The sequence below is a fragment of the Heterocephalus glaber genome, unplaced genomic scaffold, assembly GCF_053883595.1.
Source record: "Heterocephalus glaber isolate CG9 unplaced genomic scaffold, H.glaber_assembly_v1.0 deba00001472, whole genome shotgun sequence".
NCBI classification, from domain to species: domain Eukaryota; kingdom Metazoa; phylum Chordata; class Mammalia; order Rodentia; family Bathyergidae; genus Heterocephalus; species Heterocephalus glaber.
In genome coordinates this window covers 38,648,567-38,666,906 of record NW_028258315.1, presented here as the reverse complement: position 1 = coordinate 38,666,906, position 18,340 = coordinate 38,648,567, and the positions used below count along the sequence as shown (strand labels likewise).

Sequence of the window (18,340 nt, the reverse complement as noted above, 5' to 3'; positions counted from 1 at the left end):
GCATGGCTATAATTCCAGCACTCAGGAAGCTGAGGCGAGTTTAAGGCCAGCCTGGACTACATAGTGAGACCCTGTTTCAAAAAATCAAAAAAATTTTACAATAAGTAAATGTTATAATTGGGAGAATTTATAACACTTTACACATCGATTTTTTCTTTGCTAAATAGCAAATTCCTTGATAACATGAAGACAAGAAGTGTTCAAAATAGTGTTTAAATTTTTAACAAGTCTATTGAGATGTTATTTACATCCCATACAATCGCCTATTTAAAGTGTACAGTTCGGTGACTTTTTTAGTATATTCACAGATGTGTGTAACTATCACCACAGTGGACTTTCTTTTGTTTTGTTTTTGAGACAGGTCTCACTATGTAGTTCAGGCTGGCTTTGAACTCACTATGTAGTCCAGGGTGGCCTTGAACTTGCTTAGATCCTTCTGCCTCAGCCTCCCCAATGCAGGGATTTTAAATGTGCACCACCATGCCCAGATAACACGGTGAACTGGAGAATATCACCTTGGAATTAAATCCTGTTTTATCATCCTATCACCTCATTCTACCCCACTCTTCTAAGCAACCACAAATCTACTTTCTATCTTTATAGATGCCCCTATTTTAAATATTTCATGTTTGTGGAATCAAATAATATGTAATATCTTTACTCTTTACATTAGAATAATATCTTCAGAGTTCATCCAAGTTGTAACATGTATGAGTACAACATTCCTTTTTTATGGTCTAATGATAATTCATTGTGTAAATTAACATTTTATTCATCTACTCAACAGTTAATAGACATTTGCATTGTTTCTACCTTATGTCTATTACAAAGAATGTTACTAGAAACATTTATGTACAGGTCTCACGTAGACACATATTTTTTAGGGGGGGCATACCTACATAGAAGTGAAATTGCTGAATTGTGGTTATTCTTTTTAGGAACTATTTTCAAAAATGACTGTGTCATTCTATATTCCATCCAAAGTGTTTAATTAGGAGTTCCAATTTTTCTATATCTTCACCAACATTTGGTATTCCCTTATTTTCTGATTTTAGCCATTCTAGTGGGTGTAAAGTGGTATTTTATTGTGATTTTGACTTGTATTTCCCCAATATTTGATGATGTTGATCATGTCTTTATATGGTTACTGGCCTTTTGTATATCTTCCTGCAAGAAAGATCTATTTAGATACTTTGTCAAATTTTTAACTGGATTATTGGTCCTTGAATTGTGAGAATAGGAATTTTGGATACAACTCTCTTATGATGTATTATTTGCAATTATTTTCTCCCATTCTAAAAAAAAAAAGTAAGATGCTTGGAAGAAGCTAACTTGTATGAAGTGATTTGCTATTTGCTAGATTGATAAGGAGACCAGCACAAGGAAAGATCTCAAATTTCTAAATCTCAGTGTCAAAATGGAAAGGTACCTTTTAAAAATTCAAATTTAATTATCATCCAAGTCACTATCTGAGTTTACATCTAAGTCACAATTCAAATTTGAAAAACTAGCTAAATAATGCTGGGAAAAGAGTATTGACTTCCCTGATAGAATTTCTTCACAGAAAAGATGGGAATTCTACCTTGGGAGACTGCTTTACTATGTTGACACTATGGGCCAGAATTTGAAAGCATTGAGATGGGATGGGGGAAGAAGAATTTTTTAAACGGACATGTTGGAACCTCTGTAAAGATTCTCATGGGGAATCATTTAGAAATAGATGAGAATACAGAGAAGAAGATTTTGATTTTTTTTTTACATACTTGACACATTTTCTTGCTCATTCTGGTAAATAAGTATTGCTAAAGGATTTATAGTGTGTATCCATACTTAATACTCTTAAGGAAGAGCTTTCAGGACACAGTCATTTACTGATGAATTTTTCTGAACAATAATTTCCTGATTTTATTGATATTTTATTATATTATTATTTTATTGGTATTTATACCTTTTTAATGTATGGAGAATAAAACGCTTTATTCTGGGAATGTCAAACTACCCTGCCCTAGTTTTTTTTTTCCCTAAGAGAATTTGAAATTTGCCCATAACTTTGGCTGGCTTACCACAAGATAGTCAGTATTCTAGTGGATGAAATAGAGGCTGCAGAGACCTTGCTTCTGGTTGGACCAGGGTTCTGTGAAAGAGAAGAATAAAGAAGCTAACATGTCCTATTCACCCTCTTCTGTACCCCAATTTTACTTTACACCCACCTCCAAGAGCTGTCTGAGTACAAAACTGTCATTATGTCAGGGAAACACATGTAAAAATTGTAATCCTATCCTGGCTCTAGCTCCTTCCAATAGAAGACTTTAAAAAAATCTGCCCTGCTTTAGTGAATACGTGAACTCCTTTCACTGTGGTAATGGTAGGGGTGAGTTTCATTACCTGGCCCAAGCAGTGATGGTCCCTCTTTGACACTGAATTCCCTGTAATTTTCCTGTATTTCCAGATCACATGGCTCTTTATTAAACAGAAGAGTATTGATGACTGACATGGATGAGGCAGTATTGTTAGGTTTGCCTCCAAGATAGAAGACAGAAAACTTGGGCTCGACATTTCATTTTGCTCAGGGTTGCAGGGTAACTACATAGCCAAGCCCCCTCCTCCTGCCACTGCTACTCTCAATTCTATCATCTAAAAAATAAAGGGACTACTTAGTTGATCTCTGACATCTCTTCTAGTTCAAAAACTACTAGATTTTCAGATTACAAATCTCTAGAACTACTTTGCATGTATTTATATTTAAGCTGACAACCAAGTTCTCAACAACTCTTGGCATGAAGCACATGGTGGTCTATGAATAGGTCCGTGGTTTGTGACTTGGTTGTTTCATTTAGGGTAGAATAAATTTATTCACTTTAGGATACTTAATGATAGAGAAAGAACCAAACTTCTGAGCAAATACATCTGAACTTTGTTGTGTTTCAGATGATACGGGTTGAATATCTTCTCTGCATGTAATAACTAGCTGATATGAAGTAACTAGTATCTTATTATTTAGAATGGAATGATGTTTTCCGTTTTTTACTAATATCTCCAGTCGGAACAAATAGATACCAGATAAAGAATGCCATTTGTACAAGAAACATGTTTCTACTCTCCCTTCATGGAAGTTAGCCACGAGGATGGATTTTTAACCCCGGGACTGAACCCAATATGCCTTGTTTCCTTTGCTTGTGATTTTTATTTTCTCCTGACTGACAGTGAGGTCAGGGGTCATAATGACCCTCTGCTCCTACCACAGAATCTTTTGACAGCTAAGGCCTCTGTTGGGAAAATACAAATGAACTGGTAAAAGGGCCATTATCATTTTGACAGATGCCCATTATTGGGCACAATACCAACTGACAAATTTCTAATAATAGGAAACAAATAGGTATTTTGGCTTCTGGATTCTCCTCTGTGAATGGCTTTACAGGAAGGAACCCTTAAAGGTAAATGTAATTGATTTTAAATGACAGGAGAAGCCAGTGAAGATTGGCCTTAATGGTAATCTGGTGACTGTGGTACATATTTTGTTCTGTTACAGACATAAGTGACAAGGCGCCAACTAATCCCCCTATGAATGATGAAAATTATTATTTACCATTCTCCGGATCAGGGGCTGAATCCCTTGATGGGAGTTCAGAGCAGTTGGCAGCTCACTGTAAAGATCTAGTTTGTGTTGGTTGTCAGTGGTCTGAGTGAATTAACTTTTTGACAAACCCAAGAAATTACCACTTACATAATCCATTTCCCTCCAGAATATAAAAAAAAAGAAGAATCTGCTTTCTTTTCTCTAGTTATAATTCACAAAAATACAATTATTTCATTCCACAACTTGGATAATCAACAGCTTTATTGATGGTATATACCAGATCTAGTGGCAGAAATCAATAAGAATGAAGCCTTTGTACTTAAGACCTTTTTGGACAGAGAAATATGTGGACACATTGTTGACTGTATTTTTGTGCAAACTTTGATTATAGATGGACTCCATAGTCTTATGGAGTTAAATGAAAGAATGCACCAGCACACAACTGTGAAGTGAAAACTCTAACATTTGAAGTATGAATGGCTTTGGGGCCCTGAAAAGGGAAAAATGAATGTCATTTGGAAAGGTTGAAGATAATGATGGTTTGGAATTTGATTTTGACCTGAAAAGAGATGTATATTAACAAGGCAGAGTCAAAAGTAGGGTTGGGAGAGAGAAATGTGAAATCAAGCATTTGAATTCACACACAATATATTTTTCTTTCAAATGGAAAATAATATTGCTTGAAAATTAGCTAATTTGCTTTTGGTGTAGAAATTTCTCTACTTGATATTTAATAACAAGTCCCTGAGAAAAGCAGCAAAAGAAAGAAAAGCCCTGATATTATTTTCTAAGTTCTGACAAAAGAATGTGGAAATTATGGTCTAAAGACCTCTTCAATAAAACGGTTATCATTATCTATTGCTAAGGTCATCAGTATATATGGTTTTAAATAAACCCAGTGATCCTCTTAATAACATCATGAAAATGCAAGCTCTAGCACATTGAAAGAATCCTATTGGGATGTTTTGCTATTCCCATATTTTGCCAACATTTTGGCTTCTGAATATTTCTACAAGTAAATACCACCCTGTGGCCTCATTCTAGTTGGTAATACAGTGATCTTGTAAATATTCAAATTTACCTTTGTTGAGTTTTTCTTGCGTTCCTGTAAAATTGTGAGTATGTTACATTGACTTTATATTTACTCATAATGCTATTTTTCCTGCCCAGTTAACAAAATGAACAAACATAGTCTAAAGGTTTATGTGATACTATCATTGACATTAGAGATCATCTTCCATTTCATTAGAGACAGGACAAGTAGACCTAAAAAAATCAACTGTCTTGACAAGCATCATACTGTTGCCTAGTGATTGACATAGATCTGGAAGCAAGATCTTTTAATCCTTAGTTCGAGGTTTATCCTTTATACAATAATCCTGACCACTGAAACAAAATTGGAATTTAAAGATATAACCAGTGTATTGGACCAAAATGAATTAAGGCTTCAAGAGGTCATCAAGTGCATTTTGACTGTCAGTTTTCTTACTGACAAATAATAGTACGTGACATTTATGAAGTTCTCCTAAGCACTTTTATATGTGATAACTTATTTAATCCATCACAACAATCTTGTGTTAGCGGTGGTGTTTTCCCCAGTTTAAGGATGCACCATTGAAGTACAAAAAATTTACATAAGTTGTGTAAGTTACAAGGGTTGTTGCCGAGCTCAAATTCAAAAACAGGTGGTCTAGCTTAGAGTCTTTCCATCTGCTTCCCCAAAATGAGATCTGGTCATTGGAGCTTTTTGTCCCCACCTCTTCATCTTCCCTACATCAGAAGCATTTTTTGTAATTTCACATTAACAATACAATTAGTAAAAAAGATCATACTCTGTGCTACTGAAGTTTCATCTAAATCCACTATCTATGTTCCATTTCCAGATGTACGTGGGGTGTAGAACTATCCTGCATTAGTCTAGACAGTCAGAACAAAGGTACATTTTCAATGCCATCTGTAATAGCCCCATAGCTGTTGGGCAGTTCTACTGAGGAGAAGATAGCAACTCCCTGGTTGAGCAAATGTTTTAAACTCTCACAGCACTTGCAGAAATAGCACCCATGTTTTTTCTGACCATTTAGGCTGTATTTTCACTTTGGGACAGGATCGTTAAGTGAACAGCATCCCTTGTATCTGCTTTTATGTCACAGAGTCTGTAAGCTATAGACCATCCACAGGGTCTAAAGGCTGATAGGAAGTAGACTCCTACATCATTATATAAAATAAAATAGTATCATTGAGAGAGGTGGGCTGAGCAGTCCAAAATATTTGATAACATTGAAAGAGTTTTTTTCCTTTTCTACAATTAATCCATGTCTCCATTTGCGTTTGTAAAAAAATCCTGACAGCACCAACACAACAAGAGAAATGCACAGCCTGAGGAATAAATCTCTTGAGGCATCCAGCAAGTGCCACAGGGCTCATTAATCTTGATTATTTCCCGTAATAGATAACTTCACAAATCAGCTATTATTCCTAATCATGCACATAAAGATAACGGATAGTAATAGCTTCCTGCATGGTTAGACTAAAATAAAATTTCATTAAAAAATATATTTCTGTGAATTTTAGGAAAAGGTGTATTCTGCTTTCTTGAGGGGCAAGAAGAGATGGAGGAGCAATCACTGAAGGAGAAATAGATCCTGGAAGATTGGATTTTAAGAAAGCACTAAGTATGTTTCAGTGAAGATTTTCTCTGACATGTATGTCATCAGGTCACTGCGAAGTGGGTTTGAGAGACTTTAGGTCACCAGAAATGACAAAATTGTGCAGATCCAGTCTCTAGATGGTGTTTAAGAAGAATACCCAGGAAAGAATAGAAAGTACTGTGGCGTGCAGGCTGTCTGGTATCTATAAGTGTGGCTTTGGTGTTTAGATTACCTCACACATGCTTTTCAGATAACTACCAAACAAAAGGAAGAATTAAAAAGTTTATAAATGAGTGTATGTTTCCTCTACATTTGGATTTTGTGTTGATGATAAAGTGGGGTTTTGTTTTATTTTAAAACAGGTAATACTAGAGTATTGTCAACCTAAAAACTTACAGATCTTTTCTAAGGCACAAAAACATTTGTGTTTATTGAGTGCTCGAAGGAGTTCTGGTTGCCCAGGTGAAGGAAATTAGCAACTGGCTTCCCCTTCAATAGAAATTATTCCTTTCTGAAGACATTTCGATTGATGTGGGAAATGACTTTGTTATCATACAAACAAGAAGCTACACCTGTCCATCATTTTCCTCTCAAAATACCAGTGCATAAGAGTAAGGCCTAGAATGAGATGCTTTAATTTTATGATGGGATTTGACTCCATATTATTCAGTCAGCAGGAATAATCAGCCTATCACAACAACACATACCCTCAGAATCATGGTTTTATGACTCATGCCTTTTAAACTGAGTCTATTCATTTACAGACCTCCAAGCACTTAAATTTGAAATTCCACCCTAAAGTCTTTATCTACCATAAGTAGTTTTGCTTTCCCCAAGCATCCAAGAAAGAAATGGAGGTGGCCCACTTTCCATGGCCTTCCACATTCTTCATATTTGTTAAATGTTAAAATAGAAGAACTTTCAGATCAGGTTATTTTTTCTGATGAAGTCTACAAAAGACAATGTCTAAGATGTGATCTGAGCCTTGAATGAACATTGCATTCCAGTAAAGGAGGTAAGATACAAAAGCAAATATCCATAGGAGATCAAAGGTGAGACGTACCAGAAGTAAGGTAAATGTTGAGAACATTGGGTGAATCAGAGCTGTGTATTCAAGTAGGTACAAATTTATACCTCTTTAAAAAGGCCTGTGAGAAGAAAAGACCTGAGGCAGAATGAACTACATGAGTACGGCCTAGGCATGGAAAAATTTGGGGTGAGGATAGCAACTAATACAGTGGAGTTGGACCATGAACAGTACAAAATGAAAGAAAAAGCATAAAGTGTAAATTTAGACTAAATTATGCAGCAGTTTGCACGCTGCACTAAAGAGTTTGGACTTTTATCTATAGACGTTGGAGAGTTATTAAAGGGTTTGTAGCAAGAGAATGATACAATTAGAGCTGTGGCTTAAAAAGATCTAATTCAGGAATGAATAGAATGGATTAAAGGGGAAGAGCCTAGAAGCAGAGCCAGTGTGCACACTCCTGTTTGCTTTGAATTTAAAATGATGATCTGTTTCAGCTGTGTAAATGGATAGAGATGATAAATATTTGGGGGGGCAAGAACAGTTGGTGGTTTTGTTGGATATAGCCATTATCTTTTGCTGTGTAACTCATCATCCCAAACATAGCAACAAAAAAAACCAGTTCATCTTGGATTCTGTGGGTCAGGACTAAGCATAGAAGTGATGGCCTGTGTCTGCTACATGATATCTAGTGGTCTCAGCTGGACAAATTCAGATGTCTGGTAGTGACTCAGCTGGCTGAGGAATGGAATCATCTGGAGGCTTCCTCACAAACATGTCTGAAGTTTAGGATGGGATTACTAGAAAGCCAGGTTCTGCTGGAGCACATATGTGCCTCTTCAAGTATTTGTCCAGTGTGGCTGCTGGGTTTTGAGAGAAGTGAGCTTCTATAGAGGAAGTGTGCCAGTAGAAACAGGTGAAAGTTGTGTGGTCTTGTCTAATTTAGCATTGCCACTTTTGCCCCATTCTATTGGTTGTAAGAGAGTCATAAAGGCCATCTGTATTAGTCAGTGGTTTGCAAGAGAATAGATTTAATACAGGATACAAATTTATAGGATTATTTTATAATATTCACCCAAAAAGTCAAATGCAAAAGAGTGTAAGAGATCTGTCCATGTGCTAGAGATCCAAAATATCCAGCCAAGGGCTTGGGTACTGCAGCAGTGTCCTGGACAAGTCCAGCTAAAGGCTTAAACCCCCTGGCAATGTCTCATGCAAGTCTGTATGCACCAGGAAGGCCCAAAGGCTAGTGGTGGAAGCTAGAAAGTCAGTGAAGAATCTATGCCAGAAGGCTGAGGGATCTACACTGGAGGCAAGAAGCAATTCTCAAGGCAAGACCAGAGTTCCCCCAAAGAGAACAGCAGCCATCCCCAGAAACAGTGAGGTCCTGAGCTCCTGCTCTATGGAGAACAGCAGAATTCATATGAGGAAGACCAGCCACAAGAAAGCTTCTCCTGGGAAATCAGTAGCATGCAATCTTCCCCTTCCATTCTCCATTTATGCCATTGGCAACAATTCTTAGATGGGTGTTCCATGCCCAGAACCACCCTGACTCAGTCCAGTTGGGTGTTCCCACTTAAACTGACCATTAATTAAACCACCACACCATCTAAGGTTCAAGGAAGAGAGAATTGGACGCTCACTCTCAGTAGGAGAGTGGCAAGATCACATTGCAGAAGACTATTAGATGGAAATTATTACTGAGGCCATCTTTGAAAAACACAGTCTGCCAAAGTGGAGGTTGGCAGCCACCAGCAGCAAAGATGACTGCAGTTTCACACTTACCCACATTTGCAGTGCCTATATAGGACTTTGGGGGTTGAAAGGATATAGCAATTGAAATACAGAAATTACACTATAGCCTAGAGATAGCAAATATTTTTAAGGACTGAGGTATTTATGGAGAAGAGAAGGCAACCAAAGAAAAGAATAGCATTTTCAAACAATTCTGCATTTTGAAGAGCAAGAGGTGGAACCCAGTCAAGAGAGAAATGGATTCAGGAGAACATAACCCATAGAAGCCAAATGAAGGAGGTGTTTACAGAAGGAAATGTTTTGAAAAGGAAATTTTGGTGACTGGTGGAGGCAGAAGCCAGATGGCAAATGCTTGAGGAATAAGTAGATGGGGAGAAGGTAGAAACAATTCGAAGGTGGCTTATGCAGGAACTTGAACTCTTGGTGAGGCAGGGAGAAATCAAGTAATTTAAAAACTTGGTGCATTAAAGAGATTTTAAAGATTTTTATATATGTTTGTACTTAAAAGAATAAGTAACAGCCAGTAGTGGTGGCACATGCCTATTATAATCCCAGCACTCTGGGAGGCTGAGGCAGGATGATCACAATTTCAAAGCTGCCCTGGGCTACATAGCAGGTTTGAGGCCAGCATGGAACATGGCAAGACCTTTTCTAAAAAAAGAAACAAAATTAATGGCCTTTTCCCCAAGGTTGAGAGACTTGCTGTTTTTGACCTTTTGAGAATACAGAGTAAATCTTGTCTGATTCTGGATATGACTCTTCTTAAGTATTTTGTGGGTTAGAATACTCAGACATTTTAACAGACTCATGTGAGAGAATACTGAATGATTGATTTATAATTTAAAAATGTAGGTACTGAAATCATAGACATACACTCATATGCCTCATAATGACATTTTTGAATGACAATGGTCCTATACTTCTGAATAGGATGTTTTCCAGAAAAAAAGATATAAAGTAGTAAGGCTACAGTATGAAAATTTGATTTCATATTTTTGTCTAGCTAGCTTCCTAAAATAGCATTAGGACACAACCGCCCCACCCCCCAACCAAATTCAAGTTTCGTCATCTTAAAAAGCTGCTCTACACACAGCTCATGCAGACATTAAGTAAAAGTGCTGCTCTCTCCCTCACAACGTGGAGGTAAAGCCATTCTCCCCAGGGAACTGTTCAGCAAAGGAATGAAGACCTTTGTGGGAAACATGACCTCTTTTATAGAAGTTAATCAGCCTTTTGGGGGCTTGAGAAAACACTGACCTATATGCCTAGGACCTAAAAAAATTGAGGCCATGGGCACATGACACAGCCCCTCAGAGAAAATTAACATGTTCCACCTTTTTTTTTCTTTTTACCAGTGCCTTTCTTAGCTGTTTTTAAACTGGATAAACTACATTTGTGAGGAAATAAGAAAATTCAGCCTTCTGCAGTCAAATAAGCATGTTCTCTGGTGATTGGGAGCAATGCAAAGAAAAGTGAAATAAAAGATAGAGGAAAACCCAGTTTTTCCTCACCCATAGCCTAATACTGTCTAAACATAATTGTAAGAAGTAACCTGTATACTCAGAAGTTTGAGGCAGGAGGATTGCAAATTTGAGGCCCTGGACTATATTGTAAGACCCTGTCTAAAAGAAAAAACGAAAACAATAAGTAAACTATAGAAAAACTTAACCTATAAAAAAAGTGAAGAGAGCAAGCAATAGAATTCTACCAAGTGACAATATCACTGTCAGAATTTCAAAATTTAAAAATACTACTCTCCGGGCTGAGAGTATAGCTTGGTAGTAGAGAACTTGCCTGGCATGTGCAATGCACTGGGTCCAGTCCCAGCAGTACAAAACAATTAAATCACTTACAGAATGAACAGTGGTCAAAATTTTATATAACTCATTATAAAACTAGTAAAATGTTAATATTAAAGACTTTTAAAGAACTGAGTATAGGCATTTAGAAAAGAATAGCAGAATACAATTTCTTGATCATGTATAAAACTGATTCATGTCCTAGAGAGTAATAAAACCACAGTCTTTTATAGTAATTGTCTGAACCATGTGGAAACCTAGCAATTAACCTGTTAACTTCAGTCATATACTAAGTAGCAAAATCAGACTATAGGTACATCCTAAAGAATTAAATTGTCCTTGGATGGGCCTGTTACAAATGACCCAGTATGACAATGGAAAAACACATTGTACTATCACTCACCTTTCCTTATTTCTAAGTTTCAGATAATTTTCTTTAATACCACATAATTTTTAAGAATTTCCTTCTTGTTAAAATAGTTTAAAGAAATTTAGTAAAGCTTTGAGTCACATTCACTAGAATAGTAATGGTGGTAAAAACCCAGTATATTGCTAGAAGTTGTTTGTGGATAACATTTTATCCTTTATTTCAGGTGTTGACATCCTTATTTCAGGGTGTTGTAGGGGAGAAAAGATTTCTCATCTATGGTGATGCTAGAGCTGAGACCTTATAACAAAAGACAGGTTAACAATAGAAAGCATACAGCTTTATTTAGTTCAAGTTTTAGGTGACACCAGGAGTCTTTGTAAGGAAATGAAGTTCCAAGTAGAAAAAACTCTGTAGTTTTATTGACAGTCATGAGAAATATGATCAACATACAAAGGAGCATGATCTATAGGAATAAACTAAGGAGACTTAGCAAGGCCTCTTTGATCAGGTTCTTTGTGTCTCTGGGTCTTCAGAGATGAGGATGTTCCTTTCCTCTGTGTGTACAGTGGGTACTTCTCACATGGGGGTCTCATGACCCACTTCTACCAAAGGCCACAAAATCCGAGACTTTCTGATCTGCTTTGTGGGAAGGGCAAGAAGAAATGAGAATGACTTTCCTGTTCCTGTTGTTTTCTTAAGTGCTGAGATGCCATGTTTTGGAGTAGCAAGTTTTGAAACCCCATCAGCATCTTGGACTGACACATGAATACTCAACCTCACAACTGAACATTCATTCATCCACATGTGGGACCCAGATGGCTTATTTTGTAGCCATATCTGATTTTGCCACTTTGTTTTGTACTCATCTATTAGGAGAGGTACTTTTCCTGGCATTTTGGATGCTACCCAGTGCAATTTTATCCATTCCAATGCAAATAACAGGAGGCTATGCCTCATGAGTGGCATCACTCAATTTCCTATTCTGTTAGGGAATGCCAATAGATATAAAGTGATGTGGTCACTTGTAATTGTCTCCCCTAGCTTTTTTTTTTTTTTTTTTTTGCATCTGTTGATAATTTTGACTTCTTTGACAGAAGGAGTTAATGCTGCTGTCAATTATTTGGGGAGACATTTGGCCTGTTCTCTCTACAGAGGGTGCTATCATATAGCCACAGTTTGGTATTTGGGAACTAATTGCAAATTCCAACCAACTGTTCTCAGGATTGGGGCTTAGTCACAAAAGTCCTGACACTCAGCATTGTTTTAGTTACATGTCAGTGTTCCTCTGTCCTCACAGAAGGTATTGTGAAATTTAAACTAATAATTTTTAAGTAATTTTACATTATTAGTGTATTTTACAGTACATTTATTTTGGTGAATTGCTCCATGTATATAACATATCTTAATCATTTTCAGTCCCCTTGCCTTCCACCCAACCATCCCCTTCCCCCACTCCCCTTTCCTGTGTTCAAGTTTGCCTTTTTGTTTCCTATAATGTCCTTTATTTTACTCTTGTATTTATATTTTGGGTTTCTCATATAAGAAAGACTATTTAACTTTCTGTGTCTGACTTACTTCACTTAACAGTATGGTCCCAAGTTCCAGCCGTTATCATGAAAATGGCATGATTTCATTTTTCTTTATGGGTGAATAGTATTCCACTATCTATATATACCATATTTTCTTCCATCCATCTGTTGATGGCCATGTAGGCTGTTTCCAGACCTTAGCTATTGTGAGCTGTGCTGCTGTAAACAAAAGTATGCATGTATTGCTCCAGTATGATGTCTTTTAACTCTTTCCAGAATGTATCTAGGAGAATTACAGCTGGGTCAAATGAATTTCTATTTTTAGCTTTTGAGGAATTGCCGTACAGATTCCCATAGTGGTTAGATTAGTCTATATTCCCACTAACAATGTAGAAGGGTTTCTTTTCCCCCAAATACTTGCCAGTATTTGTTGTTTTGTGTTCTTGATGATAACCATTTGACTGGGCTAAGACAGAATCTCAGAGTTGTTTTGATTTGCATTTCCCTAATAGCCAAATGTGATATACATTTTTTCATGTGCTTATTGGCCATTTGTACTTCTTTTGAGAAGTGTGTGTTCAGTTCATTTTTCCATTTCTTGATTGGGTCATTTGTTTTGGAGGGGTTAATTTTTTGACTTCTTTAAATATTCTAGATATTAGCCATCTCTCAGAAGAGTTACTAGCAAAATCTTTTCCCCATTCTATGTATTGTCTCATCATTCTGTTGTTTCCTTTGCTGTGAGAAGCTCCTTTTTTGCAGGGGTGCCGGGATCGAACTCAGGACCTTGTGCTTGTGAGGCAGGTGCAGTGCCACTGAGCTAAATCCCTGGTCCAGAAGCTTCTTATTTTGATGTATTTCCATTCATATTATTTTCAGTGCTATTAAGAGTTCTGCTCAAGAAGTCCTGTCCTTTGCCTATGACTTCAAATGTTTCTTCTAAATTATCTTCCAGCAGTTTCAGTGTTTCTGTTTTTAGATCCAAGTCTTTGATCCATTTTGTTTTGATTTTTAGCACAGGGTGAGAGATACAGATGTATAAACTAGTAACAATTTTACCTCAAAAGTGAAAGTAAATATGTGCCATGCAAGCTAGGAATGTAGAAGAGGGAGCTAATAAGGAGAAGGATCAAGAAGAAAGATGTTACCAAATCAGTTATATGCATATTCAGTTCCATAATTTTAACAAATCACTATTTTAAATCAAATTGAACATTACAGTCAAACTGTTCCTGTATGTCAAATTTTTTTATTTTTTTGTGCTGGGGATTGAAGGTAGGGTCTTGTGAATGCTAAGTACATGGTCTATTAAACTACACCCCCAGCTTCAAGTAGTTTTAAAACAAACTTGATATGAATAATAATAAATTTGCACATAGCAGTTCAGCAATTTTGAATGTAGAACAACGTTTTATTTTGGGTTTTTTGTACCGGGGATCGAACTCAGAACCTTGCCCTTGCAAGGCAGGCACGGTGCCACTGAGCTAAATCCATGGCCATAGAACAACTTTTTTTTCCAGGCCCCTTTTCAATTTAGCCAATCAGTTAACTTGGTCCAAATTGTCAGCGTGATCTCAGTTACCATCCATTCCTTAATTTCTGTTTTACAGCTAAAACCCCAGAATGGCTAACTAATAAAGTCAACCTGTGGTAAAATTGTAATAGCCTCAAATTATATCTCTACTACTCAGACTAGAAGAATTTTTGTAAGGTTGAGTAACTATTTTCCATCATTGTCATGGGCAATTACTAGCCACTTACAATTGGTTACAGTTCATTTCTGCCTACGAGATTACAGATTTAATTGAACCAACCACATGACAGTCCACCTGACTTCTCAGAGATGTGATGTCCAAATGATATTGGAAGACATGCCATTTTTCAGGCCAATTTGGAAAACTGCTTTCTGTAGATTGCACTGCTTTATTTGTACTGATTTGGATGAAACATGTATTTACTCAAATTAACTTGCTGGAGACCTGATTGCCTGGCTGAATTGCTGAGCATTAACTTTATACTAAGTACATAACAATGACAAGAAATGAATTCTATTTTGAAAATAGGAGATTCTGTTTTATTTTTCCTACAATTCCACCGATTCTAAGAGTAGCTGTGGAAAAAAAGTTTGTCAGAATTAGCCATGGCTATAGAGGTTCTTGATGCTAAGTATGTAGTTCATTTATGGCCAAGGAGCTGCATTGTTTTTAAAAATTATCTTGTCTTTGTCTTCTTCATTCTTATTATAATGAACTTAAGAATGTTTAGTAAATCAGGTGATTTGAAATGCTTACTGTTTTCTAACCTCATCTTGAAGCAGTCTACAATAAAGGTTCCATATCAACCAGCTTTTTCTTGAAAACATTTTCTTTGGAAAAGGAGGGGGGGATAAAAGAAAAGCGGTAGGCATATCTGTATGTTAAATATACCTTCTGATTTATTTTTAAAGTTAAAAAAGTGTTGCAAACACTGTGAGAAAAGACTGCCTATAATGTGCCTCTGCCAAAATGTCATTTGTTTTCTGAATCTTCTTGAGAAGACTGTATCACTCACAAATGAATCTTAATCATGAGTTACACATGTATGAATCTTCTTAGTGTAAGCTTGCAGATAGGGAACTTCAGTAAGAATTTTAAAACCTTGAAGGGTACACTGCACTTGTTTTAATTGAATATCATTTTTTACATTAATTGTTGTGTCCATTCTTATTTCCCAAAATGGCAAATAATGATGTGTGAAAACAGTTTAATTACATTTTGATGTTTTTGGTAGAGTAATAACTGGATTCAATTTCTTTTTGATCTTGGAAGTTATTTATTATTCCTATCAATCATTCAACCTTTTAATTATATTTATGTCCATTTACTGGTTTTATTTTTAATTAGGCACCAAGATTAGCACTGCCCCTACTATATGTCCCTATGATACCTTGCACAGATTTACAAAATGAAGTTTATTCCTGTACTTGTTACAAAAATACTTGCAAATTCTCTTTCATAAGAGAAGCGTGCACACATACGTGCACAGGCACCTACCCACAGGCCGACTCATTAACCAGGGTTTGTGACTTCTTTAAAATGAACATCAAGTGCCGGGGATTTAGCTCAGTGGTTTCGTTGCCTGCTGCGCAGGCGCAAGGATCCGAGTTCGATCCCAGTACCAAAAAAAAAAAATGAGCATCTATTCTTTTGTGTGGAAGTAGCATGTTGTCTGGCTGTGTCCTTAAACATGTCATTTGGACTGAAGTCACCAAGCACCATAACAGAGTCCCTGTGTGTGAGTGTGTTTTGTCTGGGTTTCAGCTCCCTGGTGTTAGGCTTATTTTCTTTTGTCACTGGTTTACCTGCACCAAGATGCAGCCAGGGGACATTTTAATCTGCAACCTGCAGAGGGTAGGGCAGCTGAGGTTTCACAGAGGCATGTAAGCTTCCCTATCTTTTGCTAACATTTTAACAGTGACAAGGAGTTGTCGCTTGGAAACAGCCTCTCAGCTGGGGAAAAGACCTTATTGCCTTTCAACTTAAAAAAGGTTGTGGTAGAATTTTTGTTTGGAGACCAGAAAAAAAAAGAGTGACAAAGCCAGGCATGCGATACTCCCTGGTAGGAAAAGCAGGGCGTTGCATTCATCATAATGACAAGAGATACTTTGAAATGCAATTCATACCAAATATGAGACCAGCCCTTAGAATCTAAAAGAAAGTGATGAAACCACTTCTAAAATTCCCTTGTGAAAAAGGATGCGTTTATTCTAGCTGATTTCAAGAATATAACTATTTTGTTTTAAATAGCATTTCCTTAGTATTTGTAATTTAACATTTTGCCATATTCTACATTATTATGAAAGTATGTTTGGACATCTACCTCACATCTTTAGGAATTAATATATCTTGTTAACTTCCCCAGCCTTTGTCCTGATACCAGATCTGACTTTGCTAAGACAAAGAGGTAGGCCTCATATTGACCTACATTTATTCCAAAGGCATTATGCACCCAGTGCAGAGGAGATGCTTTTACTTCTACCTCTAAACAACTAAAGCTTAAATAATGCATTTCAGCAAGGTAATCTATTAGAACAGCTCTCTGGAGAAGTGTTATGTTATGAATGAATTCTGCATTTTAAATAGCCATCTTGTTGCCTCCCTCCTGCTAATTATTTCTTCCTTTGTCTTACCCCTGATTTGCATTACTTAAGCAGAAGAGGGAATCTAGTTGGTTGTTTTCCCCTTCACAAATCCTTATGCTGGTGGTAACTGTAATGTTGACTTAAGCTCATTTCTATTGAAGGAAAACTGCACAGCCATGGAAAAGATACTAGCTTAATTGCTATATCTAATTACAAAGAAGAGTAAATCACTAAAAACAAATTAAGTACCTTAAATAAAATGGAAAATAAAAGCAGTTAGCTATCAAAGGGAAAATGCTGCCATCTCTCAAGTCTGTGTCAGTAAACTAATTGACCCAGCCCATATTTGGATGTCTGGCCAAAGTGTTTCTCCGAGGAACCCCGTTTCAAAGTGCTTGACCAAAATGACAAAACCCAAACAAAACAGAAGCTTAGATCCTCAGCAGTCTTAAGTATGTTTTAGCTGTGAGTTAGGAAGCAACGGGCAGACACTCTGCCTGGCTCTTTGGATCTGTTCCCCCTTCTTTTCTTCTTAGCCCAGGATGATGGAGACAGCTTTGCAATCACTGTAGCTCTAATTTAAATAAACTAGAAATCAATGGAAATTTTATACTTGACCTTAATCTGAAGAGGTCTGAAATAAGCTTTTTACTAACCAAATCCTCCTTCCCCTTCCATTTCTTTAGTACTAGGTCCTTATGTCTTCAAAGCATGCCAATCTAACATGTTAAAGACAACTTAGGAAGAAAAATTTAATTTAAAAAAAAAATCAAGTTAGAAAATGAGTACTTTTATCACTGGTTCAAAAAATGTGATTTGAGGAATACTTTTTTTCCTTACAAAATTCTCCTGAGCATGTTTTCCCTTGGCAATTTCTACATTTTCTTATCTAAAGCATTTTAGTGGCTTATTCCATAAGGGTCCCCACAAAAGTGGAACTGCTCTTTCCATTCATTTTTATGGTATGCTTGTAGTAAAGGTTAAGAAAGGAAAGATAGCAGAGGTATTTTATTGAAACTTCCCCTTGAAAATGTTTATGCATCTTCTCTTTAACTGGGTATCCGTAAAGGAATTGTTTGCATTACAAAGGCTTTGTCAGCTATATATGGATGAATGAAAAAAGGTCAGAAGATTTAAAAGTATGTTTCTGAGTTGGGAGAGTTTAGGAAGTGATGGAGATTGGAGACAAAAATGCGATCTGGAAGAGTTAAATAAAATGACCTCTTAGAAGCATTTTCTTTTCTTGGAACCCCTTGACTCTCATCATATCAAGGTTTACTATACCTTGATCTGTGGGACCTGGAGATTTGAAGAAGCCTAAGGTTCCACTTCAGTGGTGGATATCAGGTCCCCTTCACTGCCCATCTGTCTTGGTCCTCATATAATACTTTAGTTCTGAAAACCAAGTCTTTGTCTCTGTTCTTTTTGATGAAGTGCCCACAAGTAGCATATCTTGTTCTTCTGGCTGGCATGGGCCCTTGCTTCATTGATAGTGGAAATTAAAACTGACCACAT

General features: G+C 36.7%; 1 protein-coding gene across 34 annotated transcripts in view; it reads left to right on the top strand.

The window, feature by feature from the left end:
* Celf2 (CUGBP Elav-like family member 2) overlaps window positions 1-18,340 on the top strand; it is an 830,356-nt gene that overhangs the window by 580,474 nt on the left and 231,542 nt on the right. The gene's annotated exons all lie outside the window — the stretch shown is intronic.